This window comes from Petaurus breviceps, unplaced genomic scaffold (assembly GCF_028583685.1).
Source record: "Petaurus breviceps papuanus isolate PSGF00001 unplaced genomic scaffold, PetGlider_PUasm1.0 100, whole genome shotgun sequence".
NCBI classification, from domain to species: Eukaryota; Metazoa; Chordata; class Mammalia; order Diprotodontia; family Petauridae; genus Petaurus; species Petaurus breviceps.
Window position 1 is genome coordinate 2,798,899 of NW_027185573.1, and position 26,397 is coordinate 2,825,295.

The window sequence follows — 26,397 nt, forward strand, 5'->3', positions numbered from 1 at the left end:
TGACCATTTGTGCATTGGGAAATTACTTGCATTCTTATAGATTTGATGTAGTTCTTTATATATTTTAAAAATGATACCTTTATCAGAGACTCAGTCATAAAAATTATTTCCCAGTTCTCTGCTTCCATTCTAATCTTGGTTGCTTTGGCTTTGTTTGGAAAAGTATTTATTTTGCATTCTATAATATTTTCTATCTCTTGTTTGGTCATAAATTCTTCACTTCTCCATAGATCTTACAGGTAAAATATTCCTTTTCTCTCCCAATTTGCTTATGGTATCACCTTTTATGTCTAAGTCATGTACCCATTTTGACCTTATCTTAGTACACAGTGTAAGATATTGGTCTATACCTAGCTACTGTCATACTATTTTCCAGTTTTCCAGAATTTTTTTTCTTATCCCAGAATCTGGATTCTTTGGGCTTATTAAATAGTAGATTACTATAGTCATTGACTACTCTGTCTTGTGTACCTAACCTATTCCACTAATCCACTACACTAATTCTTAGCCAGTACCAAATAGTTTTCATGAGTACTGCTTTATAATACAGTTTTAGATTTGCTATGGCTAAGTCACCTTCTATAGGACTTCTTATCTCAAATCTTGAAGCCTGAACTCAAACATTTTTATCCTTTGGGGAAGTTCAAATTAAAGTTACAGTAATAGGAAAATACAGACATGAAGAAAATAAGGGAGATGAAAGTTAGGTTAGTGTCAAAGAGGGAAATCATGTCCAACTTGCCCCCTGGTAAAAGGGAGTATAGTAGGTTTGGAATTAGATGCCCTGGACTCAAATTCTAGCACTGCTAATTACTACTGTGGTCCTGTGGAAAGAGAATTGACTCAGAAATAAAATGTCTTGGGTTCATAATATGTCGCTGATATTTATTATACATGATATCTTGGACAAGACCCTTTGGTTTTCTGAGGCTCAGTTTCTTAGACAAGATGACCTTTAGGGTCTTCTAAGTCTCACTAAGTAGGAAACTATACACATAAAAGACAAGATAAGAATTCAGGCATGGAGGAGAAATCATTAGAATGACTGATTGAGGAGAGAAAGAGAGAGAGAGAGAATAGAAGATGCTATACTATGATATAATAGTAGGGTAATAGGAAGATTACTAAGACAATATTGTGGTAATTGCATTAAGAAGAGATCAATTAGATGCAAAAAAATAGAGCAATTTAGAGGTGAGGACTATTTCTTTATTGTCTCTGTATATTTAGTGAACAGCTCAGTGTAGGCTATGGGCTAGCAAGCCCAGAGCATGTTGGAGCCATCCAACAATTGTTAAGGTTATCAGATGAGCAATTATAGGGAGAGAAGAGAGGAAGACAGAGATCAAATGCTTTGAGTAATCTTCTAGTTTTTGGTGTTGGAGAAAGATAAGGAGCTAACCAAAGAGACAAAGACAGTATAATCAGAAAGCCAGAGGAGAAAGATGACAGGAAGGACAATAATGGGAATTTTGTTGCATAGTTGAAGTCTGATGGCTATGTTCTGAAACACTGAGATTCATTTTGTTGCCCTTGTTACATATTGGAATATTCCAGTATCTCAAATGATCACTAATGAGAAAAACAAATTCTCACCTTTAGACAGCTTTGCTTCTCTTTTTGTGCTGTAGCTCACTTCTACCCCTCGAACCCAGCCCCAGAACCCTTTCCAAAGCTCTATTTGGGGATTACTTGTATTCCTCCAGAGAGATTTCTCATACGGTAATTGTATCACTTGTGGTAATTAGGCAGCAAGACACTATTATAACTTCTTTAGCATTCAATGTCAATGGAAACTGATAACAGAACTTGCATGTTCAAAACAATTTATGTTGCAAATAAAAGTACAGTTATGAATCATGATTAGTTCAAACTTAAATGATTTCCTCAAACTCTCATCCTGTATCTATTCTTCCTTTTGAAGTCACACTCCTGGATGGAGTTGTCCATATTCACTATCTACATTTCCTCATTTCCTATTCATTTCCCTATCCTTTGTAATCCAGCTTTACAACCCACCCTATCCCTGATACTGCTGTCTCTGAGGTTGCCAAAGCTTTCAACCATGACTTAAAGTAGAAAAAGCTCTCTTAATAGGTTGTGGGCCTTTCCTCCTTTGAGAATGTCGTAGAAGTTGGATGACCACTAAAGGATTTCTTTGGTGTATACATTGGAATATATAAGCACTGAATATAAGGCACTGAGGTCCTTTCCAGCTCTGATACTCTATGATTCTCCTATATTCATTGTCCTTTTCACATTTCTCATCCTTCTTGACCTTTCTATTGCTCTTAAAAGCCATTGACTACATGCTCCTCCTGGATACTCTCTCCTTCCTTGGTTTCCACAATGCTCTCCTCTTATCTCTTCTCCTATCTCTTTTATTTATTCTTTTATCTACTTTATGGGATGATAATCCCTATCTTTCCTACAAAGCAAGTATAGGCTTTCTTCACATCTTAGTTCTGTGCTCATATCTCTTTTCTTTCATATGTATGTATGGTATAAATATGGAAAGAGAGAACTATAACTTCTCTACTGATATGCAACCCATTATTATAAATTGTCCAATGTATATCTCTACCTGGAAATCTGGTAGACACATTAAAGTCAACAAGTTCAAAGTAGAACTCATTATTTTCTCCAAACTCCCACAAAATCTTTATTCTCCAAATTTCCCCATTTCTGTAGATGCTCCCACAATCCTTCCAGTAACTTAGCTTCAAAAGCTCTGGGTAATCTCTGACTTTTCTCTTTAGCTCAAGTACATTTAATCAGTTGTCAAGTATTGTCAACAAGGTTGCCACCACTTTTCTCACATCAATTCCCTTCTCTACACATGGAATCTTGTCCTAATTCAGGCTATCCTTACCTCTTTATTGGTCTGTGGTTATGGCCTTCTACTATCCCCCTTTATGTCAAATATCTTCTCAGTCCTCTTTCTTTACCTCTCTGCAGGATTTCTCACCACAGATCATTCACTCTCTGTTTCTCAATTTTTAAGGTTTTACTCTCCATTGATTATTCCACCTTCGTGGGTGATCCTTCTTAGTCATCTTTGCTGTATTTTCAGCCATATCACATCTTTAACTGTAGAAGCCCCTCCTCAGGCATTGTCCAAGGACCTCTACTCTTTGTATGCTTGTAGCTTATCATGTGTTCAATTACCATCTTCATGCAGATGTTTCCCAGAATTGTATATCCAGCCATGGCCTCTTCCCTGAACTCTATTTCCATATTGTCCATTGAGCATTTTGAATTTGCCCATTGAACATTTATCCCAATAAGCATAAGAGAATGAAATCTACAAAACAAAACATTAATTTCCACCTCTAAGCCACCCTCTTCAGAATATCTCTATTACTCTCCAGGGTAGCACCATCCTTCTAGTCACCAACCTTCACAGTCTCATTGTTGTCCTTGACTCCTCACATTTGTTCACCCCCATATTCATTATGCCAAATCTTTTTCTCATTTGTCTTCACATCATTTCTTGCATATTTCTCCTCTTGACTCATATACCCTCTATTTAATTGCCTCAGATATCACAATAATCTTTTAAATAGTTGTCCCTACTTTATGTCTCTCCTTCACCCAACTCATGCCTTGTACCACTGCTATTTTTTTCCCACTAAAACATCGGCTTGGCTGTGTTATCCTTCACTCAATTAATTCAAAAGATCCCTCTATGTCTAGAATCAAATATCCATTCATCTGTATGTCATAGTATAGCTACACCAATACACATATGTATACATACATACACTAATTACAATGGCATATGTGTACTATGCCATATATAAATATATATGTATATACACACATGTATACACGTGCATGCATATCTTGTGCATGGACACCCATATTTATGTATACATATATGTGTGTGTATACACACATATGTTGTATTGCTCATAAGAATGTAAGCATTCATTGGGCAGCTAGGTGATGCAGTGAGTAGAGCACCGGCCCTGAAGTCAGGAGGACCTGAGTTCAAGTCCAGCCTCAGACACTTAACACTTACTAGCCATGTGACCTTGGACAAATCACTTTACCCCAATTGCCCTAACTTCCCCCCTCCAAAAAGCCAAAAAAACATGCAAGCATCTTGAGGTCAGGGACTCTTTTTAATTTTTCTCTTCATCCCCAGCACTTATCACAGTATCCAGAGTAAAATGGTACAATAAATGCTTGTTGATTGATCAATCAACATGATAGTGTTCAAGATCTTCTCACCTGGTGTGATGGAATTAACACTGACTTTGGAGTCAGGAGACTTGGGTATGAATCTTACATCTCCTTATAATCTATATGAGCTTAGATAAGTCATTTCTCTCTGAGTCTCAATTTTGTCTTCATAAAAGGAAAGATTTAAACTAGGTGAAGTCTAAGGGAGCTTTTAGTTCTATAGCATTTTATCAACAAGCATTTATTAAGCACCTAAAATAAAACAGGCTTTTGTGCTAGACATTGGGGATACAAAGACAAAAATGTTACAATTTTAATTAGAGTTAATAGAAAAGACAAAGCAAGCATTAAAATTTGTTTTAATAAATGAAGTGAGAGTGTAAGAGGAAAAATAGAAAAGAAATGAGAATTTTAAAAGGGGAAAATGGAAAGGGAATTAACAGCTTGGCACAAAAGCTCTAAAATCTTGGCTAAGCAACAAACTCTTAAAACTTACAATGGTGCAAATATAAGATAATAACTCCATGAGATAACAAGAAATTCTAAAACAATATCAAAAGACTGAAAAATGGAATAAAATACAAAGTATCTAATAACAAAAGTAACTGACATGGAAAAGAGATTTAGGAAAAATAATTTTAGGATAATTGAAATACCTTAGAACCATGACCACAAAAAATAACCTAAACATAACATTTTAAAAAATCATAAATAAAATTTCCCAAATCTCTGAGGACCAAAGGGTGATATGGAAAATACTGGTTATCGCATGAAATAACCAGAAAATGAAAACTCCCAGGAACATTATAGCCAAAACCCCAGGGCTTTCAAGCTGATGTAAAAATAGAAGCTTCCAGAAAGAAAAAAAAAGAAGGAATCATAAGCAGATTCACATATGATTTATCCATTACCACTAAGAGCATCATTGAGCACAGAGCTCAGTATAAGTTACTATCAAAGACAAAAGATATTGACTTGCAACCATGAATTACCAGCAAAACTGAGTATAATACTGTAGGGGAAAATGGACCTTTAATAAACTAAAAGAATCCTAATTCCTTATAAAAAGACAAAAAGTTAATAGAAACTTTTAAAAACTGGCATTGAGTCAAGAGAAACACCAAAAGGTGAGTGAATCATCATAAGGGACTGTAATGGGAATGCAAATTTGGAAGATCTTCCCTGCCCCTAGGCTAAAGTGCACCTGAAGCCTGGAGTGGGAGGCTTGTTTTTCAGTAGATACTTTTTGATTGGCCAGTGAGTCCAAAAGGTTGTTACATTCTCTGAGCCAGGAGAAGGCTATATAAGCCCTGATGTGTAGCTTTGTTTTGGGACTCACTTTGAGAAGTGTTCTGTGATTTGATCTGAATTCTGGGAAGCTGTTATTGAGAGTCCCCCAGCTTTGAAAAACCCAGATGTGGAAACCCAGATGTTGACTGGGTATGGATGTAATGGTTGGACAGTTTGGAAATCTGTCTACTTGATCTGTTTCTGTCTTGATAATTCTGCCTGTATGCTTTGAAGTTCGGGGTGCTGACCTTTTTGCCCTGAACAAGGTAAACGATATATGGTCTGACTGATTAAAGTAAGCTTGTTAACCCATTTTGAGTTGCTTTCCTTTATCAAAGCAGATCCGAGAACCTGTGGTAGCTGCAAACCCTGAGGACGCTTGGGGTGCTTGCTGCTACAGGGACTAAAGAAGGATATGTTGTTTACATTCTAATATGAGAAGATGATATATGTGTCCCCATAGAACTTTATTATCATCTGGGGTCACAGAGGGAATTTAATTATGCAGAGGTCCTGGGAGTGGATCTGTTATGTTTTGATGATCTTAAAAGAAGAATGGAAAGGACAAGGAAGAGGGGTGTACCAGAGGGTGAAGGAAGATGAAGAATGGGAAACATGATCTAGCAAAAACGGAAGGCACAATTAGCAGTCTATTGTAAATAAAAAGGAAAGAGTAGGATAATAGGGACTCTCCAACATCATGCTAACCTAAACTGGTCGAAGGAGGAAAAATATAGAAAAAATATATTTCATTCAACAGAAGTATTGGAGGGTGAAAAGAAAAAGGAGAGATGTGTAAAGGGTAGATTAACGGAGAGATCGTGCCTCTAAGTATAACAAAACCTACTCATGTACAATTTATTGGAATCTGAGGGATGCCCATCAATAGTGAGTGATGACTAAGCAAGTTGTAGTATATAAATATTATGGAATACTATTGTGTTGTAAGAAATGAGGAAGGCAGGACCCGTATGTACAAAAATATTTATAGCAGCTCTTTTTGTGGTGGCAAAGAATTGGAAATCAAGGAGATGCCATTAATTGGGGAATGACTAAACAAGTTGTGGTATATGAATGTAATGGAATACTATTGTGCTATAAGAAACAAGGAACAGATGGACTTCATAAGCATTCCTTATATACACTGATGCTGAGTGAAGGGAGCAGAGCCAGAAGAACTTTGTACACAATTACACACACATCGTTTCTGTGACGACTAACTTTATGGAATGAGGGTTTTTTTTTCTTTCCTTCTCAGAGTGGGGTGACATCTGGGAGAGAGAGAGGGCAGGCATTTATTGATTCAAAAAAATGTAATTTAAAAATAAATACTTATTGATTAAATGAGAGTAGTCAGTTCTATTTGTCCACAAGTATTCCTATCATTTACAATCAGTCATATAATACATCCCTTCAAGTAAGAAAATTATGCAAAACAGTATTTTCTCTATTTATTTCCTCAAATCAAATCAGTTCAAGTCAAAAGCTTTAATCACATACCTATTATCTTCCAGTCCTTGTGCTGAGGATCCAGGCTACAAAACAAAGCACAAGCTGTCCTTGCTCCCAAGGAGCTTACAGTTTAATGTGGGTAAAGAGTGGCATAAATAAAGCTATGCATAAACAAGCTGTATTTGGGATAAATTAGAAATTGTCTCAGATGGAAGGCAGCAGAATTAAGAGGGATTGTCAAAAGCTTCCTGCAGAAAGTGCAATTTTAGTTGAAACTTGAAGGAAGCTAAGAAATTCAGCAGGTATATCCTTCTGAAGGATAAATTATCACTAATATAATACCTGAGAACATTCCTAGGGAAAACAAGCAAGACTTATTGTACTGTACTATGTCGGGAGTTCCCTGAAGGTCAAAGCAAAGAAACAATGCTGATCATATATGAAAAAAGAAAGGCAGGACTGCCTAAATCTAATTTTATTTCTTTTCCTTATCAAGGAGATTTGTCTTCAGTCTATAAAGAACCAAAAAAGGAGGATATTATTAAATATGAACCTGATGAGGACAGGCCAAAACAACACTTAGCTAAATTATTTCAAGTCATCCAGCCCATACTTGAGTCAAAACAAACAAACAAACAAAAAAAACATAGAGGAAAGATTGACTAAGGACAAGAGAGTTAACTTCTCTTGGCTTCATTTGTCTTGTATTTAAAATGAATATAATAATAGTACCTACTTCACCAGCTGATTGTGATGAGAATGAAATGAAAAAAAAGATACATTATAAAATTTTAAAGTGCTATAATTGCTATAATATTAATAGCTGTTATTATTGCTATTGATGAGATACTATAAATTATCTTTGAAAAAGTTGCAGAGTAGGCAACTATCCATATTTTCAATAAAGACACAAAGCCTTCAAAACTATGGAATGGTTAATTAGTTTCCATCCATTGGCAAAATACTAAGACATTATTAAACGCATGTTTTGAGAGTAGTTAGGAAAAGAGACAGTGATGACCAATCATTGGTATGTGTTTAAGAAGGGCAAACCATTACTAAATGACTTCATTTTATTTTTTTCAACAAGTTTATTAAGCTGAATGACTATTGACATCATATGCCTGGAAATCAGTAAGGCATGAGAACATTTCTCACAATATTCTAATTGACAAGAAAGAGAGATGTGAGCTCAATGACAGGACATAGAGGTGGATTAGCTTTGGCTAGATGCCTGAATATAAGAAAAATATTCATTCATGAATCAATGTCAGTGAGAAAGGATGTCACTACAAATATTCCAAAGGTCATAAGATTGTAGATTTGGGGTTATAAGGAAATACAATGGGGGCGGCTAGGTGGCACAGTGAATAGAGCACTGGCCCTGGAGTGCGGAGGACCTTAGTTCAAATCTGGCCTCAGACACTCAACACAAAAACTAGTCTGTGACATTGAGCAAGTCACTTAACCCCAATTGCCCTCCAAAAATAAGGCAAAAAAAAAGCAAAAAAGGAAATGCAGTGGCCATCTAATCAAAGAATTGTAAGATCACAGCTCTAGAGCTGGCAGTAACCTCAGAGAAGTTTAGTCCACCTCCTTGTTTTAGAGATGAGGCAATTGAGACCCAGTGAGGATGAAACCAATCCAAGGTCACATGGCAGTATGCTACAGAGGTAAGATTTCAACATAGTTTCTAAGACTCTGAGATTATTACTTTTTTCCCCTTCACTCACCTCTCCTAATTTCACAAATGAGAATAATGCTAAGTGCCTTGCCTATGGTCACATAGCTAATGAATATAAGCAGTGGAATTTGAAGTAACATCTAGACTCCAGACTCAGCACTTTATCCTCTCTGCCTCGTTACCTCCATCTATTCTTGGGTTATTTTGTGAAAGAACAGAAGAAAAGTTAATAGGAAGGAAGGAAGAAAATAAGAAAGGAAAGACAGAATGCAGGAAGGAAAAAAGACTGGAATGAAGAAAGGAAAAAAGGAAGCAAATAAGGAAGAAAGAAAAGTGGAAAAGCAAAGGAGGGAGGGAAGAAGGAAAGATAAAGTAATCAAAGGCTCCTTGGAGAAGAATGTGAGGAAGGGAAGCAAGAAATATGTCATCTAGTTTCTCTATAGGTCACATATAGATATATCCTTGTGAGCACACAAAATCTACAGAACAGTGCATGGAAAAAACATCTCCTAGAAAATAATGAAAATGAAACAGTCCTTGGTCCCAAGGTGCTTACGTTGTAATAAGGAAGAAAGCCCATAGATTTAGTAGCCCTATTTGTCCCCTTGACTAGTAAGGTGGGTGTTCAGAAGGCAGCTTACTATTGACTCCCTTCAGCATTCTAGGTGTTACACTGAGGAGTTGGAGCTTCTAACACTTTCACCCACAAACTCTCACTGATTTGCTCCAAAAAATTGATTAATCAGTTGATATCACTACAATATCCATTAGCTGATTGACATAGCATAGCTTGTGCAAAAAGGATATGTAGTGAAAAGGTATAGCAAGGAAATATTTTTTTAAATATCCCCAATATTTTTTTTAAATCTCCCCAAACTAGAAGACATAATCACCCCTCCTGAGAGTAAGTTCAATCTTGAAGCATAAGCAGATACCTACATACATAGAAGGGGTATCTCTTAAGTTTACAATCATTTCCCCCTTTTAAGAGATCCCACCAAGATCACTTCTAGACATAAAATGATTAATGGATGAGTGACCTTTTTGCTTCACTGGGCTGACTTCTGTCTGGACTTGGTCAAACGAGTGGCTTAGTTGCTGCCATCTCTTTGCCAGGCTTCTCAATAGTATGTGACTGCTTAAGCAACTGGAAGGGTGTTACTGATTCCAATTGGTAGATCTCATTACCTTTCAAAGCTCACTGGCTTTGCTTTCAGCAGATTGTGTCTCTAAATACTGATGAATTTATGATTAAGAAAGAATAAATACTAGAGAAAAAGGATAGAGAGGTACAATATGTTTATAGCCACATGGTGTGTTGGTTTGTTGGCAGATGTTACTTGGCTCAATGCCTACTCAAACCCCTGGATGACCACAGTGGTTCGTTTTTCTCACTGAGGTAATGTATAAAAAGCTTGAGAGACATAGTTTCTGGGTAATCAATCATTTTATTAATGATGTTAGTAATAATTAATAAAAGACTTCAGTGACATTCTCGGATGCCAAAGACCTCTCATGGAACCCACTCAACATTTATGTGACCTTGGAAGAGTGGGTATTCCTATGGGTGGCAATTTATTCTGATTGGTTAACAATTAATGAGGAAAATCCATACTGTAATGAAAGGTGAACTTATTCTGATGAAGAGCTGGGGGCTGTGACTCTGATCACTTACTCCTGGACAAAGACTTATCTCTTAACCAGACTACCTGGTCTAGAGTAATATAGACAAAAAGGGGTTCACCTCTGCTCTGGTCTGACTGAGTGCCATACAATGGTCCTGAATTCATCTTAGATTAAATTCTTTGTAAATGTCTCTAGTTGAGTGGGGTCTCCTACACAGGATGGAAAGGCATACCCTGGGAATCTGGGTAATCTCATCCATTAACAATGCCCTTAAGGGACTGAGCAACCTACAGGCTCTGACAAAATCTTAGTCCTCATTCAATAGTTTATTATTAAGATATGAGATCATCATTTTTCTCACTGATAAACTAACAGGGAAGTTATTGGTAGATTTTTTTCTTGAATATTTCGTGTGCACTTTTAATTCAATGTCTTCAATCAACGGGAAGAATTTGCATCCAATTGTCACTCTTGACCAGAAAATGGCTCCCAAAATTTCTGTGTATTGCATCAGGTTCTGTATAACTCACTAGGAAAAGCAAATTCATGCATGCTTTAAGGACAGAGCCCTCATTGTTCAGTCCCACATCACACACATATATAGGTGTACACAAAATACATAAAAAGTAGATAAAATTTGTATGTGTGTGTGTGTGGTGGGGGGGGACTTGTATGTGTCTGGGTACATTTATCAGTGAAAAAACTAGGAAAGAAAATCTTCAGGTAAAGATGGTGCTTGAATTGAGTCTTGAAGGATACCAGGTAAAGGACACCTTTACCTCTACCAAGAGGTGAAGGAGAGGAGAGAAAGCATTCTATGCATCAGAGATGATTTGTGAAAAATCATGGAAAAAGAAGACTTTCATAAGCTCAATCCCCTAAGCAGAAAGTGCCCCCCCCAAATTGCCTTGTATCTATTTTGCATAAATTTATGCACATATAGTCTCCCTAACAGAAGGTTAAGTTATCTGATGATAAGGGCTGTTTCCTTCTTTTATTTTTCTTTGTATTCTTTGTGTCCTATACAGTGACTGGCATATTAGGCACTTAATAAATGATTAGTGATTGATTGAAAAATTTAAAGGAGGGGTGACTAGGTGGTACAGTGAATAAAGCCCTGGCCCTGGAGTCAGGAGGACCTGAGCTCAAATCCAGCCTCAGACACTTAACACACTTACTAGCTGTTTGACCTTGGGCAAGTCACTTAACCTCAATTGCCCTGCCTTTCCCCCTGCAAAACAAACAAAAAAAGAAGAATAAAAAGAAAAAAGAGTAATATGTAATGAAACTAGAAAGATAAGATGAGGCCTTGTTGTAAATGCTATAAAGGTCAAACCAAAAACACTGATCTTTGTACCAATCCTATAATAAAGATGCTTTTAATAGCTTTATTTTTCAAATAAGAATACAGGGACTCATGTGAGTGTAAGTGAATTGCGCAGTCACACAACTTGTATGTGTAGGAAGCAGGATTTGAATTCAGGTTTCAACTCTAAGCCCAAGGCTCTCACCACAATAACAACAAACAAAGAAGTAAATAAGTACATGATATAACTCGCATTTGTATAGGGCTTAAAGTTTGGCAAAGCAGTTTTTATTGGGTCATTTAATCCTGATTACACCCCAAGGAGGTAAGTGCTATTACTGTTCCCTTTTCACAAAAGAGGAAACAAAGGCTTTGAGAAGCTAAGTGACTTGATCAGGGTCACAGAGCCAGCAGGTGTATGTCAGGCTTGGAACTCAGGTCTCTCAAATGCTAGTTTCAATACTCTGTCCAACTATCGACTTCTCCATCTAGCTGTCACTGAAATGAATAACAAAATTTCTGCTTTTAAACAAAGAGCTATAGGGAAAATCCCATTGTATAATAAAGCCCAATGTGATATTAGAAATGTTAGCTGTATCCAAGGTGAGAAATCTTCCCTCTGGCTTGTGTCTGAAATACAAGCACCCAACCTCCTCAGTGTACCATTTCAAGAAGTTTTGTGGGTATTGAAATGCCTCTTGCTCACCCACTTAGAGAAATTACAAAGTTTCATTTTACATTCATGGTTTGAAGCAGATCAGGCGTAAAGAGATTAGTTGAAGAGATGCCCATAAAACCACTTATTTTGCATATTTGATTTTAATTTTACAAGAATTGAGGTGATTGTAAAACAGTTTGTGGAGCAATGAAATAGGTTAAAAAAATGAGACTTGGGGAAATAAACACCGGCCCAGTAGAGAGACATTTGCTTTACATGCCTGAAATGCACCTTGTTAGGTGTGGTAGTCTAATTATAAATTCATCTCCACCTTGAGAATCAACTTACTTCTCCTCCTACTGCTTGATGCGCAATTCTGTATCACTGGGTAATCTCTAGCATCATAGACAGACTTCAAAATTTCATGTACCTGTCCTCCTGTCTATCACAAAACATGACCCACGGTAACCATTGGATCATTTCAGTAAGCCCTATTAATTTCTCAAAATGAAAATCATGAGTGTAAGTGATAAATAAGAGCGAAACAGATAAATTTCATATTTCAGGAGATGGATTGAACAGCCAAATATTGTGAAAATAGAAGACCCACGTAATTACGTCAGGCATTAACTGTTCAGCTTATCACCGTTTTTACAAACCCCAATTTCTCCTACTTGAATAAAAATCAAGTTGAATTCATGAATAGGCATCATGATTTCTAACTCTGCTTTTTTTCCCTTTCTCTTTGGAGTGATTGATGAAGTTCTATTGAAATAAAAAAAAAAGGAATGCTTTGGAAATCTGTTGGGTGCCAGGCACAATGAATAATAATAACCTCATTACAAGAGCTGGAGCTCTCTAAGAATGTGTCACTAAAAGTAGATCTTTCTATTGTTGCTAGCTGGCTTTGCCTGTAAATATGCCAAGGCAGGTTCTCATTTCAGAAAGGGTTTGGGACATATTTGCTGTATTCAGCTTTTAAAGGGCCACGGATGTCATGGGAGCTGTAGGAGTAGGTGGGGGATGGTGGTGGAAACTGTGGGGAGGCAGGCATGCCTCTCCACTGAGATTGATAGGTTTAGAAGACTTTAGTACTACAGCTGAAAAGGGCCTTAGAGATAAGCTAATTTTTCCTCCTGCCATTTTATTGATAAAGAAACTAAGACCCAGAGAGGTAAAATGGCTTGCCCAAGATTGCATAGGTCCTAAGTGGCAGAGAAGGGATGCCAGTTCGGTTCCCTGGACTCTAAATTAAAGCTTTCTTTCCTCAGAATCATACTGCCTCCTTCAATTCAACAAACCATTGACAAACTCTTGCTATGTGCAAGGACTTGTGATTAGTGGTAGAGTTATAAAGAAAAATATAAGCATTAAAAGTGGCCCTTCTTGTAAAGAACTTTCAGACTAGGAGACCCAAGTAACCACTATAGTGCTCCATTGATATATTCAGTTTCAGATCATCTTTTTGGTCCATCAAAGATAAATGTTAACTCTGTTCCTAACCCCAGTCCCACCAGAAGTTAGGCACAGCTCCTGGTCCTCTGGGTTCTAATAGGTGAGTTTTACCATATCTTGCCAAAGACCAGGTCACCACCTCTTCTGGGCATCTCCAAATCATGCCTTCTGTATATACCCTTCATTATTCCTGCTCCCCCTTTCCAACTCTAGATCCCTTGTATATATTAACTTTAGAGTATATTCTCCCTGATGGCAGGAATTATCAGGCTTCTATATTTACACACCCAATATTCATCACAACACATGTAAATGGTATTTAATAAATGATTTGTATTTATTCATTCATCCTTCATTAATCTATGTATGCATGCATTCTGTCATAAGCTCCAATTTTCCACTGTATCTCTCCCTGACCTAGTCAGAATTAAACACATCATCATACTAAGGCAAAAATAGAAAAACCCAAGATATCTACTTAAAATAGAATGCAAAGTAAATAACAAGAATTAAAATGAGCAGCAGGCATATCATCACCCACTTCCCAAATTTATTTTCCTTGCAATCTTCCAGTACCAAGATGGTGCAAGTCCAGCAACTCTATTACCCATGGTTCTTTAAATGCAAAACCCTGAAACTTAGAGAAGAGAAAAAGGGCTAATGACCTGTCCATAAGATGGACACAAGCACCTGAATGTCTGACATGTACTGTAGACTATACTGGATGCCTTTCAATTGCAGCCCCAAACTATGAAATATGGTTGTGCTTTTTCCTTTGTCTCCAATGCTGTTTGTATAGAGTATACACTTATCAATTGGTTTTATTTATTCATTTGTTCATTCATTCATTCTTTCATTCATGCTTTTATGCATGCATGCAAAAGAAGGATCCTGGATGACTGAATTCTTAGAATCAGAACCACAGGTGAAGGGAGGCAAATACCAACTGCTTCCTAGAACAAATGGGATGATTGCTTCAGTTCCCTAAACAAAAAAGACTGCAGACTCCCCTCCCCAATGTCGAGTACTATGCAATTAAGGAGAAATCTTCTGCTAATAGGAATAGGTAGGTGATGCAGTGAATAGGGCAATGGGCTTAGAATCAGGAAAACCCATCTTCATAAGCCCAAATCTGGTCTCAGACACTTACTAGCTATGTGACCCTGAGCAAGCCACTTAACCCTATTTGCTTTAGTTTCCACATCTGAGGAATGTGCTAAAGAAGGAAAGGGCACATCACTCCAGTAACTTTGAAAAGAAAACCTCCAAATGGTGTCATGAAAAGTCAGACGTGACTGAATGACAACTTCTGCTAGTGTTCTCTTCCTGCCCCCACCATGTCTCTCCCATCTCTCCCCCTTACATATCTCTCTGGGTCTTTATTCCATTTCTGCCCTTGAAATTTTCCTATATTTCCTCTCACCTTCCACACAAACATGTAACATTTAGCTGTTGAACTGGTAAAAAGTGAGGTCAAAGGACACAGGTGATCTCTATTCTCTATAATACTGTGATTTATGCAAGAGTATGAGACCATGGGGTGAAGTGACTAGAATGGTGGCTCTGCGGCCAGAAAGTCCAGGATTCATGTTTTATCTCAGGTACATATTGACTGTTTCACACTGGCCCACTTGCTGTTCCAGAACAAAACGCTCTAGGCCACAGTTATTCATTTGCTGTCCTCCATGAATGGAACTCTCCCTCTTTGTCTCCACCTCTTGGGCACCCTGACTTCTTTCAGGTCTTAGCTAATGTCCTGCTTTCCACAAAAGAACTTTCCCAATTCCCCTTAATACTAGTGCCTTCCTTCTTGGCATGATTTCCCATTCATCTTGGATATATCTTGTTTGTACTTAGTCATTCACATGTTGTCTCTCCCTTTAGAATCCATGACCCTTGAGATCTGGGACTCTGTTTTGTATTTATTTTTATTCCAAGTACTTAGCACAATGTCCTTTTGTCATTGTTCTAGAAGAAGACTGACATCAGGGAGGTGATGCTATGATATGCAAGTGAATCAGATTTAAGTGAGGGAGGGCTGTGCAAAGACACGAGCCTCATTGGGAGCCTTCTGGGTACAGTGACAAGAAAAGGTCTTTAACAGGTTTCAGTTTGACTGAGGCAACTCCCATTCGGTGATTAAGGCTAGGTAAGTAATGAGGCAAAGAAATCTGGGATGGGAAGACTCTCAAAAAAGAAATGATTGCTATTTATGTACACACTGAGCCAATCAGGATCCAAACAATGATCCCCATAGGCTTGGACTGGGACCTGTTGTTGTTCAATCAGTGAGAGGCAGAGTGATTTGAGTTTAAGGCATGGTCCTTTGAAAAAAATTCACAAACAACAAGACATCCTATGAGGTTTCAGTGATCAAAATTTACATTCCTTTAGGCAGAGCACCTATAGGTCAAGGGTAGGATACCCTAAAGGAAGGGAGGAAAGAAAGAAGGAAAGAAAGAAGGAAGGAAGGAAAGAAGGGAAGAAGAAGGAGGAAGTGACAAGATCAACTTAAGAAACAGTAATGTTTAAGGAATAGGAGAAATATAGAGAATCAGAAAAAAAAGAGAAAGATGGGAGAAACAGATGACTTTAATGTTATAACAGTCAAGAGATGAGAGGATAGCAAGAAAGGAATACTTCAATGATACTGAATGCTTCACAAAGGTCAAGAAGTATTAAGAAAGGAATTGATTGGATTTGGGAATACCCAGATCATTAGCTAGGGACCTTCAAGGAAGTTGTTTTCATTTCTGTGCTGGAGATTAAAAAAAAAAAGACAGTAAGATATTGGGGGATGAGTAGGTGGTCACAAAGAAGATGTAACAATTGTAGTCTCTTCTTTTTAGTAGTTTGGCAGAAAAAAAAATTAAAGAGAGGACAGAAATATGACCATGTTTTGAGGTGGATCAATGACAAAGGAAGGCTTTTTGGAAGGACAGTGGATGCAAACATGTTTATAGCCTAAGGAGTGGTCATTTCATATAACATCTTTTCAAATATTTGAAGACTGTCATGGCATTCTGCCAAGCAGTGTACTTCTGGACAGTTTCCTAAAGAAATTTATCAGAGGGATGGTTGGTTTTTTTGTAAGATTTCTTGAAATCAAGCTTAGTCTTCATTTTTAATGGTGACAGAATATTTATCAAGATAGAATAAAGAAAAGATATGACCAAAGAGAGGTTCAAGGGTGTGTCATGTAGTTTTTGTTCCAGTTGATTAGGGATTCTCAAACACTGAATCAAAATTCAAAATATGTCCAACATTTTTGTTAACTTGGAAATTATTTTGCAGCTTTGCTAACACATTGCATTTTTGGAGCACCACTTTTCATGACTCTTGGAGAGAGCAGGAGACTTGCAATCTGCTATTTGCATACTGTATTAAATTTTTTAAAGTGATTCAAATGCATGATATATCGAAGGTCTTCAAGTAGAGAACAGATGACCATTCATTGCCCAAACTCTAAAGTGAATTCTTTTTTCATGTATGAGGTGGATTACATGCCTGCAGAAATTCCTTCCGAATCTAAAATTCTGTGATGCTGTTTTCATGTCAGTGTCTGTATCAGCAATGCCATATTCACAATGCCTATGGAGATTACAGATATGCTGATATAATTATCCATCACAAAATACATCATGCTTGCCATATGGCGGAATAAGCTAGAAAATTTATTAAGATACCAAAAGACTGAGTCCCAAAACCAGAAAGTGAAAGCCATCAGAGTAGTTATGACATTGGCACAGGTAGATAAAGTAGAAAGCACCCACATTCTCAAGCCTTTAAAACAGAACAGGCTACCTCAGGCAAAGGTCCTCCTCTCCCCACTCACAGCAACCACCCAGTGGCCCGGAAGCGCTCTCCCAGCAGCTCCGGCCCCTGGCAGTCCTCAGCAGGAGTCCTTAGCAGAAATTCTGGCTAACTCAAAAAGGGCTTCAAGCTGCCGCTGCTGCTGCCGCCGCTGCCACCGTCACCACCGCTAGCCACCGCAGGAACTCTAGTTTGGCTTCCGCTTCCTCTTGCTCCGCCCCTTCCTGCCATGTCAGCAAGTCCAATGGGGCATGGAAGATCTTTAAATCCCATAACTCTTACAGTGTCATGACAATCCTGTGGGATATATAGCCTCCTGTACTCCAACAACACACATACATACACACATGCACACTTTTCATGCACACACACACACATATACATATTTGCTTATTTTCAGCAAGTTTGTATTTTGGCTTTATTCCCCTCTAGGATGTTAAGTTTCTGGGTTTTTTTTATGAGGTAGGTATAGCAGCAAGCACCCTAGCATACCCAGGGTGGCTGCCAACACAGGTTCTTACATCTGCATTTCTAAAAGAAAGCAAATCAGAATGGGTTAACAAACTTGTTTTAATCAAACATATGTCATTTAGCTAGTTAAGGTGGGAAAGGTCAGCACCCTGAACTTCAGAAAATACAAACAAGTTACAAGCAGACAACAAATACAGAGAAACATTAGCAGACAGGCTTCCAACTGTTTAACCATCACACCCATACCTAGTCAGTTACCAGAGAGGGAAGCACTAACATCTAGGATTTCAAAGCCGCGGGGCTCAACAGCTGCCCAGAGTCTGGTCAAATCCCACAACTCTCTTCAAAGTGAGCCCCAAAACAAAATCTCACATCAGGGTACATATAGCCTTCTCCTGGATCAGAGAATGTCACAACCCTCTTGACCCACTTCCCAATCACACAGCACCAAGGTTTGGGCATTCCTGAAAAACAAGCCTCCCACCACAGGCTCCAGGTAACCACATTCAGCCTATTAGGTGGCAGAGTATATTCAAATCAGGGAAGGTTCTCAGAGTCACTTAAGCCTTGCCAAGGGGCAGAGAAGATCTTAAGATTCCCGTTCCCATAACAGTAGGGTTTTTCATTTTTATCATTTTATCACTGACACCTAACAGTGTCTGGACTATAGTAAGCATTTAATAGCTTTCTATAGTAAGCATTTAATAAGCCCGTGGTTTAAGGGCAGCTAATTAACTCAGTGGATTGAATTCCAGGCTTGGAGTCTGGAAGATCTTATTTCAAATCCAGCCTCAGACACTAGCTAGCTGTGTGACTCTGGGCAAGTCAACTAATCCTATCTACCTTAGTTTCCTTATTGGTAAAATAAGCTAGAGAAGGAAATGGCAAACCACTCTCAAATTGGGGTGATGAAGAGTCAGACATGACTAAAAATGACTGAAAAACAAATTGATTAATTGCTTGATAATTGATAACTACTGCAACTATTTTTTTTTTGCCATTTCATAGTATCATGCTTCTGGTCACTCAATTGACCAGCAATGTAGTTCCATGGAAGGAATGTTAGTTTTGCCATTATATAAGTAGGGTTCAGATCCAAATATGGCACTTGCTACTGAGGAGAAGGGGCTAGCTAATGCAGAATGAATATGACTGCTGGAATCAGAGCACCTGTGTTCAAAGCCCATCTTTGCTTCTTATTTCTTGTGAAACCCTGGGTAAGTCATTGAAATTCCCGAGGTCTCAGTTTCCTCGTGGATAAAATCGGTGTGTTGGAATAGATACCACTGAGATCTCTTCAAATTCGAGTTTTGTTTGTTGGTATATCTTATGATTGTAATCTTCTCCAAGTCACTTTGTATTTTGGGCCTCAGTTCCCTCATGATGAAATAAAGGAGTTGGACCAGTTACTGCCCACTGTGTCTCTCAAATCCAAAGTTATTATTCTGTATTTCCTACATGGGATTCTATTTCAAGCCTTCTTTCCTCCCCTTTCAGCATTCTCTCTACTACCCCCTGCCGGAAGACCAGAGAAAAGGTGCAGTGCCCTGTGGAATGTCTTCTGTCTTGCCCTCTGGGTTTATGTTGATCCTCATGTCAGGCTCCCAACTCTCCTTCAGAGGCAGGAGGGTAGGAAGGATTTTTCTCATTTCCTTTCCTATGTAATGAAACTAAGCAGGCCTCTAAAAATATCATGTAATCTCTGGGGGCTGTCAGTCCCACTTGCCCACCTGGCATTTTCCTGATGGGCCTCAGTGGGGGTATGGAGGCTGGCTGACTTGGGGGTGCTTTCCAGACAGTCTTCCTCTTTATTGGTGGATTTTATATCTGTCCTTGTGAATGTCCTTGGGCAGCAACTCTTCTCCCCAGCTGTGAGCCTGGGGGCATTTTTTTTCAAAGCATTAAATAGAATCTGTTTTTAAATCCCAGCCTTTAAAACTGCTAACTTTAGACCATCTGAATAATGAAATTTTACTTAACGTGCATCCAAATTCTGGGGCCTATCTGCGGGTAGTGGCTACAGGAATGGGCTGCCTTTGAAAGGGAAATAGCAGCTCCCAGCTTCAGTTAAAGAGTTTGTAGATTCATAACAATTAAGGTCCTCTAGGTAGTAAAATTTACTTCCCTGCCTGATGTAGACACTGCCTTCCTAATAGAAAGCCATAAACTCTAAGATGTTCAAAGCACAGGGGTGTATCCCTTTTTCTCTGAGCATATGGCCAGCATGGAGGATGGTAAAGCACCTTCTTCTTCCCCTTACTCTCAGCCCCCTTAAATGATTCAAGATGAAAGATAAGCTTTTGGCACACATCAATAGGACCTAGAAAAAGGGGGGGACAAAAGAATGCCATAGAGACAAATGATGTTGCAGGCTATGCTTTCTTCAAACAGCGAAGGTAACCAGGGCATAGCTATTTTATTATTATAAAAAGTTATTATACAAATATAAATATGTATGTGTCTATATTATGTATATATGTATATGTGTGTGTGCATACATATTTCTCCATATATATATATACATATATATATATATATATTCTCTCTCTCTCTCTATATATATATATATATATATATATACCTGGGTAGCTAGGAGGCACAGTGGATAGAGTACCTGGCCTAAAGTCAGAAAAAACTGAATTCCAATCCACTCTCAGACATGTACTAGTTGTATAACTCTGGAAAAGTCCCTTAAGCCTTCTTGCCTCAGTTTCCTCATCTGTAAAATGAACTGGATAAGGAAATGGTAAGCCACTCCATTATCTTTGTCACAAAGGGGGCACAATGAGTCAGACATTACGGAAAATAACTAAACAACAACATCCATACATTTATATTATATATGTATTATTATACACAGAAGACAACCAGGATAGCATTCTGTAGCCAATGTTAAGACAATTTGTGTTTGCATTGTCTCATCCTAAGAATCATGAGTTTAGATATCTATAAGAAGGGAGATTTAGGTCCTTCTATTCCAAAACTCTCATTTGTGAATGAGGAAATTTAATCCCAAAGTAATAAGGTGACTTGCCTGGGGAGACACATGGTAAGTTTCAGGGCCAAGATTGAACCTAAGACTCTGTCTTTATCGATCTTTCTCCTATATCAAAAGTCACAGAAATGTGGTTTTAGAGGTATAAATTACCCTGCCATACATCAAGTTCAAATTCCTCATTTTCTAGATGAGGAAACTGAGGCTCAGAAAGGTAAAGGGACTGGCCCAGAGTCACACAGACAGAATCTGAGGTGTGATTTGAATTCAGGTATTCCTAACTCCAAGTTTAGTGCCCTGTCTTCTACATCACACAGTTTCTCCACAATAGGAAGACTTTTATTTGAAACCCACACAAGATATTTATCACCCATTTGACTCAGAACAAATCAGTTACCCTGGGTCTGATTTTCTTCTCATCTTAAATGAGGATAAATAATAGCACCCATCTCTCAGGGCTGTTGTAAAGATTAAAGAAGATACTGCAGAGTCACATTTCAATAAAAAGCTAGATTCTAAGTCAACACCTAAGGCAAAAATCATGCATGATCTAAATTATTCACTCTTCACAATCCTTTACATGCATGTCAGTTCACTTTACACAAAAATGTATAGTATATTATTATAGACCCTTAGATCTGACATCATACTCCACCAGAAAATCGGATCACTACTATTCCCATACCCCATTCCTCATGGCGAAGAGGGAGAGTGGAGTAGGGAGTGTTGGGAGAAATGCTGGGGCAGATGGTGATAGACCTGGGAACAAGGGCATCTAATCACACTTGGAACAGCTGTGTGACCTTGGAGAAGTCTCTTAGCTTCCATGTCCTCAATGTCCTGCTTTTGGAAATGAGAGTAAAGATACCTGCAACATCTATCTCATCAGTCTTGGTAAGACCAAAAGAAATGTCTGTAAAGCATAATCGCAACATTGAAACTTTTTTAATAAATGTTGGTTGTTATTAAGCTAGTTGTTATTATCAGTATAAGTCAAAAAAATGGCAGAAGTCATGCTATATACCTCTGGGTAATAGTGGGGTTAGGAAATAGCCAGGAGAAGGAATAATTCAGTAAATAGTGTGAGGTTCTGGCCCACTGGTGCTGACATTTGTTGTTAAGTAATTTTCTGTGACTCTGTTTCCTTAATAAATATGCCCAGTGATTGATCTTTTTTGGCTACATTTGAATAATCTAGAGCAGTAAACTGAGGAAGGATTGTGAGGAAGGAACTCCTTGAGTGCAGACACTATGTAGTAGACATTTTTATGCACACACCTCTTTTGCCCACTCTGGCACCCATCATAGGACAAGTCAAATAATAAGTGCTCAGTAAATATCTTTGACTGAATTATGAATTAACTTAGCATTGGTCATGAATTTGAAGGACGGGGGGCTCATCATGACTATACCATTTGTATGACTTGTATGACTTTTGCCAAGTAGTCATCCATCTACACCGTATTTATTCAGCATTTTAAAAATTGTTATGAGATGAATGTATGTAAAGAGAAACAGATTTTTAGCTCCATCAATAAGACCCTAAAACATTATGTAAATTTGAGTTGCTATGAAGGAAAAGCAGCCTTGTAATTCTTAGCATGTCAGTTCACTTCTCTGAACCTTGTCTATAAGGTTGGATTCGATGACCTGTAAGGACCCTCACAGATCTAACTCAGTGATCCTATGATCTTTCTGCTTCCTATTCAAGGGATAGTTGGATCACTTTTTATTAAGGACATTATTGAGAGAATTCATGCTTCATTGTGTCATTAGGCTAGAGCCTGATACTTACTAACTGTATGATTTTTAGATGAGTTCCTTTACCTCCCCTGGCCTCTGGTTCCCTATTTATAAACTGATAGTGACCTTAGAGCATCCCTGAGTTCCCTTTCAACTTTAATGCTATGACATGATGATCCTATTGACCTTTGAAGTTCTTTTTTTTTGTCGTTATTAATTTTTTTGATTACTTTTAGTTTACAAGATTCAGTTTCACAATTCCTTGAGTTTTAAATTTTCTCCTCCTCCCTCCCCTTTGAAGGCATTTTCAGTGGGAAAGGATGACCCATGCCAATGAAGATTTCTCAAGGAATGGTTATGAAGGTGTCAGTTCTAAAGAATATGGAACCCGTTTAGGTGGGGTGGTTGTTTTCAATGCAATTAGATTTGGAGGTAGAGGACCCTGGCTCAAATCCCAGCTCTGCCTCTCACTACCTTGTGAATCTTGGCAAGATTCATTTCCCCTTTCTTGGATTCAGTTCTCACCTTTGTCAAATGAGAGGTTTGAATTATATGGGATCTGAGAATTTATCCAACTCTAAAATCTATGTGGGCCTAGATGAGGCCCAAGAGCCTTTCCTCTTCTAAATGTCATGATCAAATAACTGATGTTAACATAGGCCATTATATACATTATTTTAGGCAGTCCTTAAAAATTCCATAAATATTGTATTAAAGATACACCAAAAAAACTAGTTCACAGAAGGGATATCTAAAACTCAGGGAGGTATCATGACTTGCCTGAAATAACATAACTAGTAAGTGAATGAGTGAATAAGGGTTTATTAATTCAGTGAATGAATGAATCTTTATTGTTTATTTATTAATTTATTTGCTTGTTTATTTATTATTTGCAATGTGCCAGACCCTGTGCCGGGCCTGTCCTTGAACAGCTGACATTCTAGCAGACATGGACAACAAACGCATATAGGCAAATGATGGCAAGGTAGGAGACTTGGGCCCTGGGGAACTATAAGGGAAGTTAATCAAATAGTACACACTTCCAAAAACAAAAAAGAGTATTGATTTCACTGAAGTTCCAAGGGCAAGAAGTAATAGAAAAAGAGATGATGGTGAGAGTTAAAGTCCATAGCACAGAGGCTCCCAGAATTATTTGACCTACTGTCCCCATTTCAAAAACACACACACACACACACGCAAACACACATACATATCTACACAGACACACTTATAGATATATATATATACACACATATATACATACATATACACACAGATATAGATAGATAGATAGATAGATAGATAGATAGATAGATAGATAGATAGATAGATAGATAGATAGATAGATAGAAATGGAGATATTTGGATGGATAGCTAGCTAGCTAGCTAACTAGATAGATAGATAGATAAAAACTCAGATCACCTCCCCTTTGGAAACCTACTTTCTTTAACCCTTTAATTTTTTGTAAATTTGCATCATTTGAAAAAACATATTTTGAAATGATGCATCTTAAGTTTAATAATTTATTACAAATTTCTCATTTTTTTCTGCATTGAAATTTTGATGATGTGTAGCAGCAAGCACCCTAGCATATCCACAATGGCTGCTAGCACAGGTTCTTAGATCTGCTTTTCTAAAGGAAAGAAACTCAAAATGGATTAACAATCTTACTTTAATCAAACATATATCATTTACCTAGTTCACGGGAAAAAGTCAGTACACTGAACTTCAGAGAAAATACAAACAGAATATGAACAGAAGTTACAAGCAGAGAGAGAGAAAAACAGACCAGCAGGTAGGGCTTCCAGCTGTCTGACCATTATATCCACACCTAGTTAGTTACCAGAGAAGGAAGCACCAACATCTGGGTTTTCAAAGGCAGTACTCAAAGTCTGCCCAGAGTCTCATCTGACCAAATCACAAAACTTTTCCCAAATGAGCCCCAAAGGAAAACCTCACATCAGGTTATATACAGCTTTCTCCTGGCTCAGAGAATGTTACAACTCTCTTGACCCACTGCCCAATCACAAAGTAACAAGGTGTGTGCATTCCTGAAAAACAAGCCTCCTGCCACAGGCTCCATGTGACCACATTCAGCCTATTAGGGGGCAGAGTATATTTTCAAATCTGGGAAGGTTCTCAGAGCCACTTAAGCCTATCAAAGGGCCAAAGGGCAGGGAAGATCTTCAGATTCCAATTCCCATAGCATGATGTAATATTGTGTCATGTAACTGTATAGTATCATATTGTAAACAAGTCATTTCATGAGCATATTTTTGCTGCTGCACGCTGGACTTCCTGACAATGCTTGACACACTTGCCTGCCAACACTTGCTTGTCAAGACTTTATGGCAGATTTGATCACAGAATGGTTATAATTTGCATTTTGTGTGTTTATTTGGAAAATAATGTAATCACTATGACTTTAACTCTGTTACACAACAGATGAAACATGTAGAAATGTCTTTTCAAAAATTTCTTCTCTTCTTTCTTTATGCTTTTGCCCCCCCCTTTATGTTTAATTTAATTTCCCAAATTGTACCTGAGGCTTACTGCCCCCCCCATCAGTCCAGTGCCCCCAGGAGGTGATATTTCCTACTTTGGGAACTTATGTGGAATAGCAGTAAGTTAAATGATGAACAGGGTGAAAAATTATAGTCCCAGGGTAGGAGTTCAGATATAGGATTCAAACTTAGTTCTTTTCTGACTCTTGTCTAGCAAGAAACATCAAAAATTGGAGACATTCTGAGAGATGGATATAAGGACAAATGTAGGAAGACACTTTAGAGATCATTCACTTGTAGTACCCCTTCTAGAACTTTGTCCATAATCCTCACTGGCATTGACAGGTTAGGATTTCAGAGGGTAGTCATTTACTCCTCAGGTTATTGTTAACCTTGAGCATCTGGGACTTCAAATGCTGTCAGTCACTACCCCCTGCTTATGTGCTTTCCATTGATTATAACTCAGTAGACTAATTAGCTCTTACCAAAAGTAATTTAGTAGAGTAGCATATAAAGGACATTAAGTAAAAACCATTCCTCCAAAATCCGGAGCAAGCAAACAAAGTTCCTGGATAGAGGGGACTCAAACCTAAATTAAGAACGGTAGGTAATGTAGCACATGGAGAGAGAAGACAGATTTCCCTCTTTGTATTTCTCTGTGTTCAACTGAATGCTTCATCTCTTGTCTCTTCTCACCTATGACATGGTCAATGCATGGATGGGGAATGTAATAGTTCCTTTGAACTCAGTCCCTCAGAACCCTTCTCTCTTGATCCCTTGTGTCAAAATCATAAGAATATACCTTCTTGGGGGTTCTCCACAGCCTAGAGCTCTCCACTGAACTAAGATACTGTCTCTCCTGGACTTCATCATCACAAATCAGTTGTTTTCTCACCCTGCAACATTTTTCTGCCATGCCCTTTTCCCACTGGTGAATTTTTTCTAGGGACTGCCATTTTGGGGACAAGTTGAAGTTGTCCATACTTTATCCCACTCATGATTGTCCTTCTGATCTTGGACTTTGCCAGTGTTTCTTCACATGGGGGTCTTTTCCTCACTCCATCCCAGACTTTCCAAGTCTCTTTTATTTATTGACTTTTCCCATTAAAATATAAGCTCCTTGAGAGTAGGGATTGTCTTTATGTTTTTATTTTGTATCCCCCTTTACTTAGCACAGCTGGTTTCTTATCTACTAAGCTAGGAGCTTACAG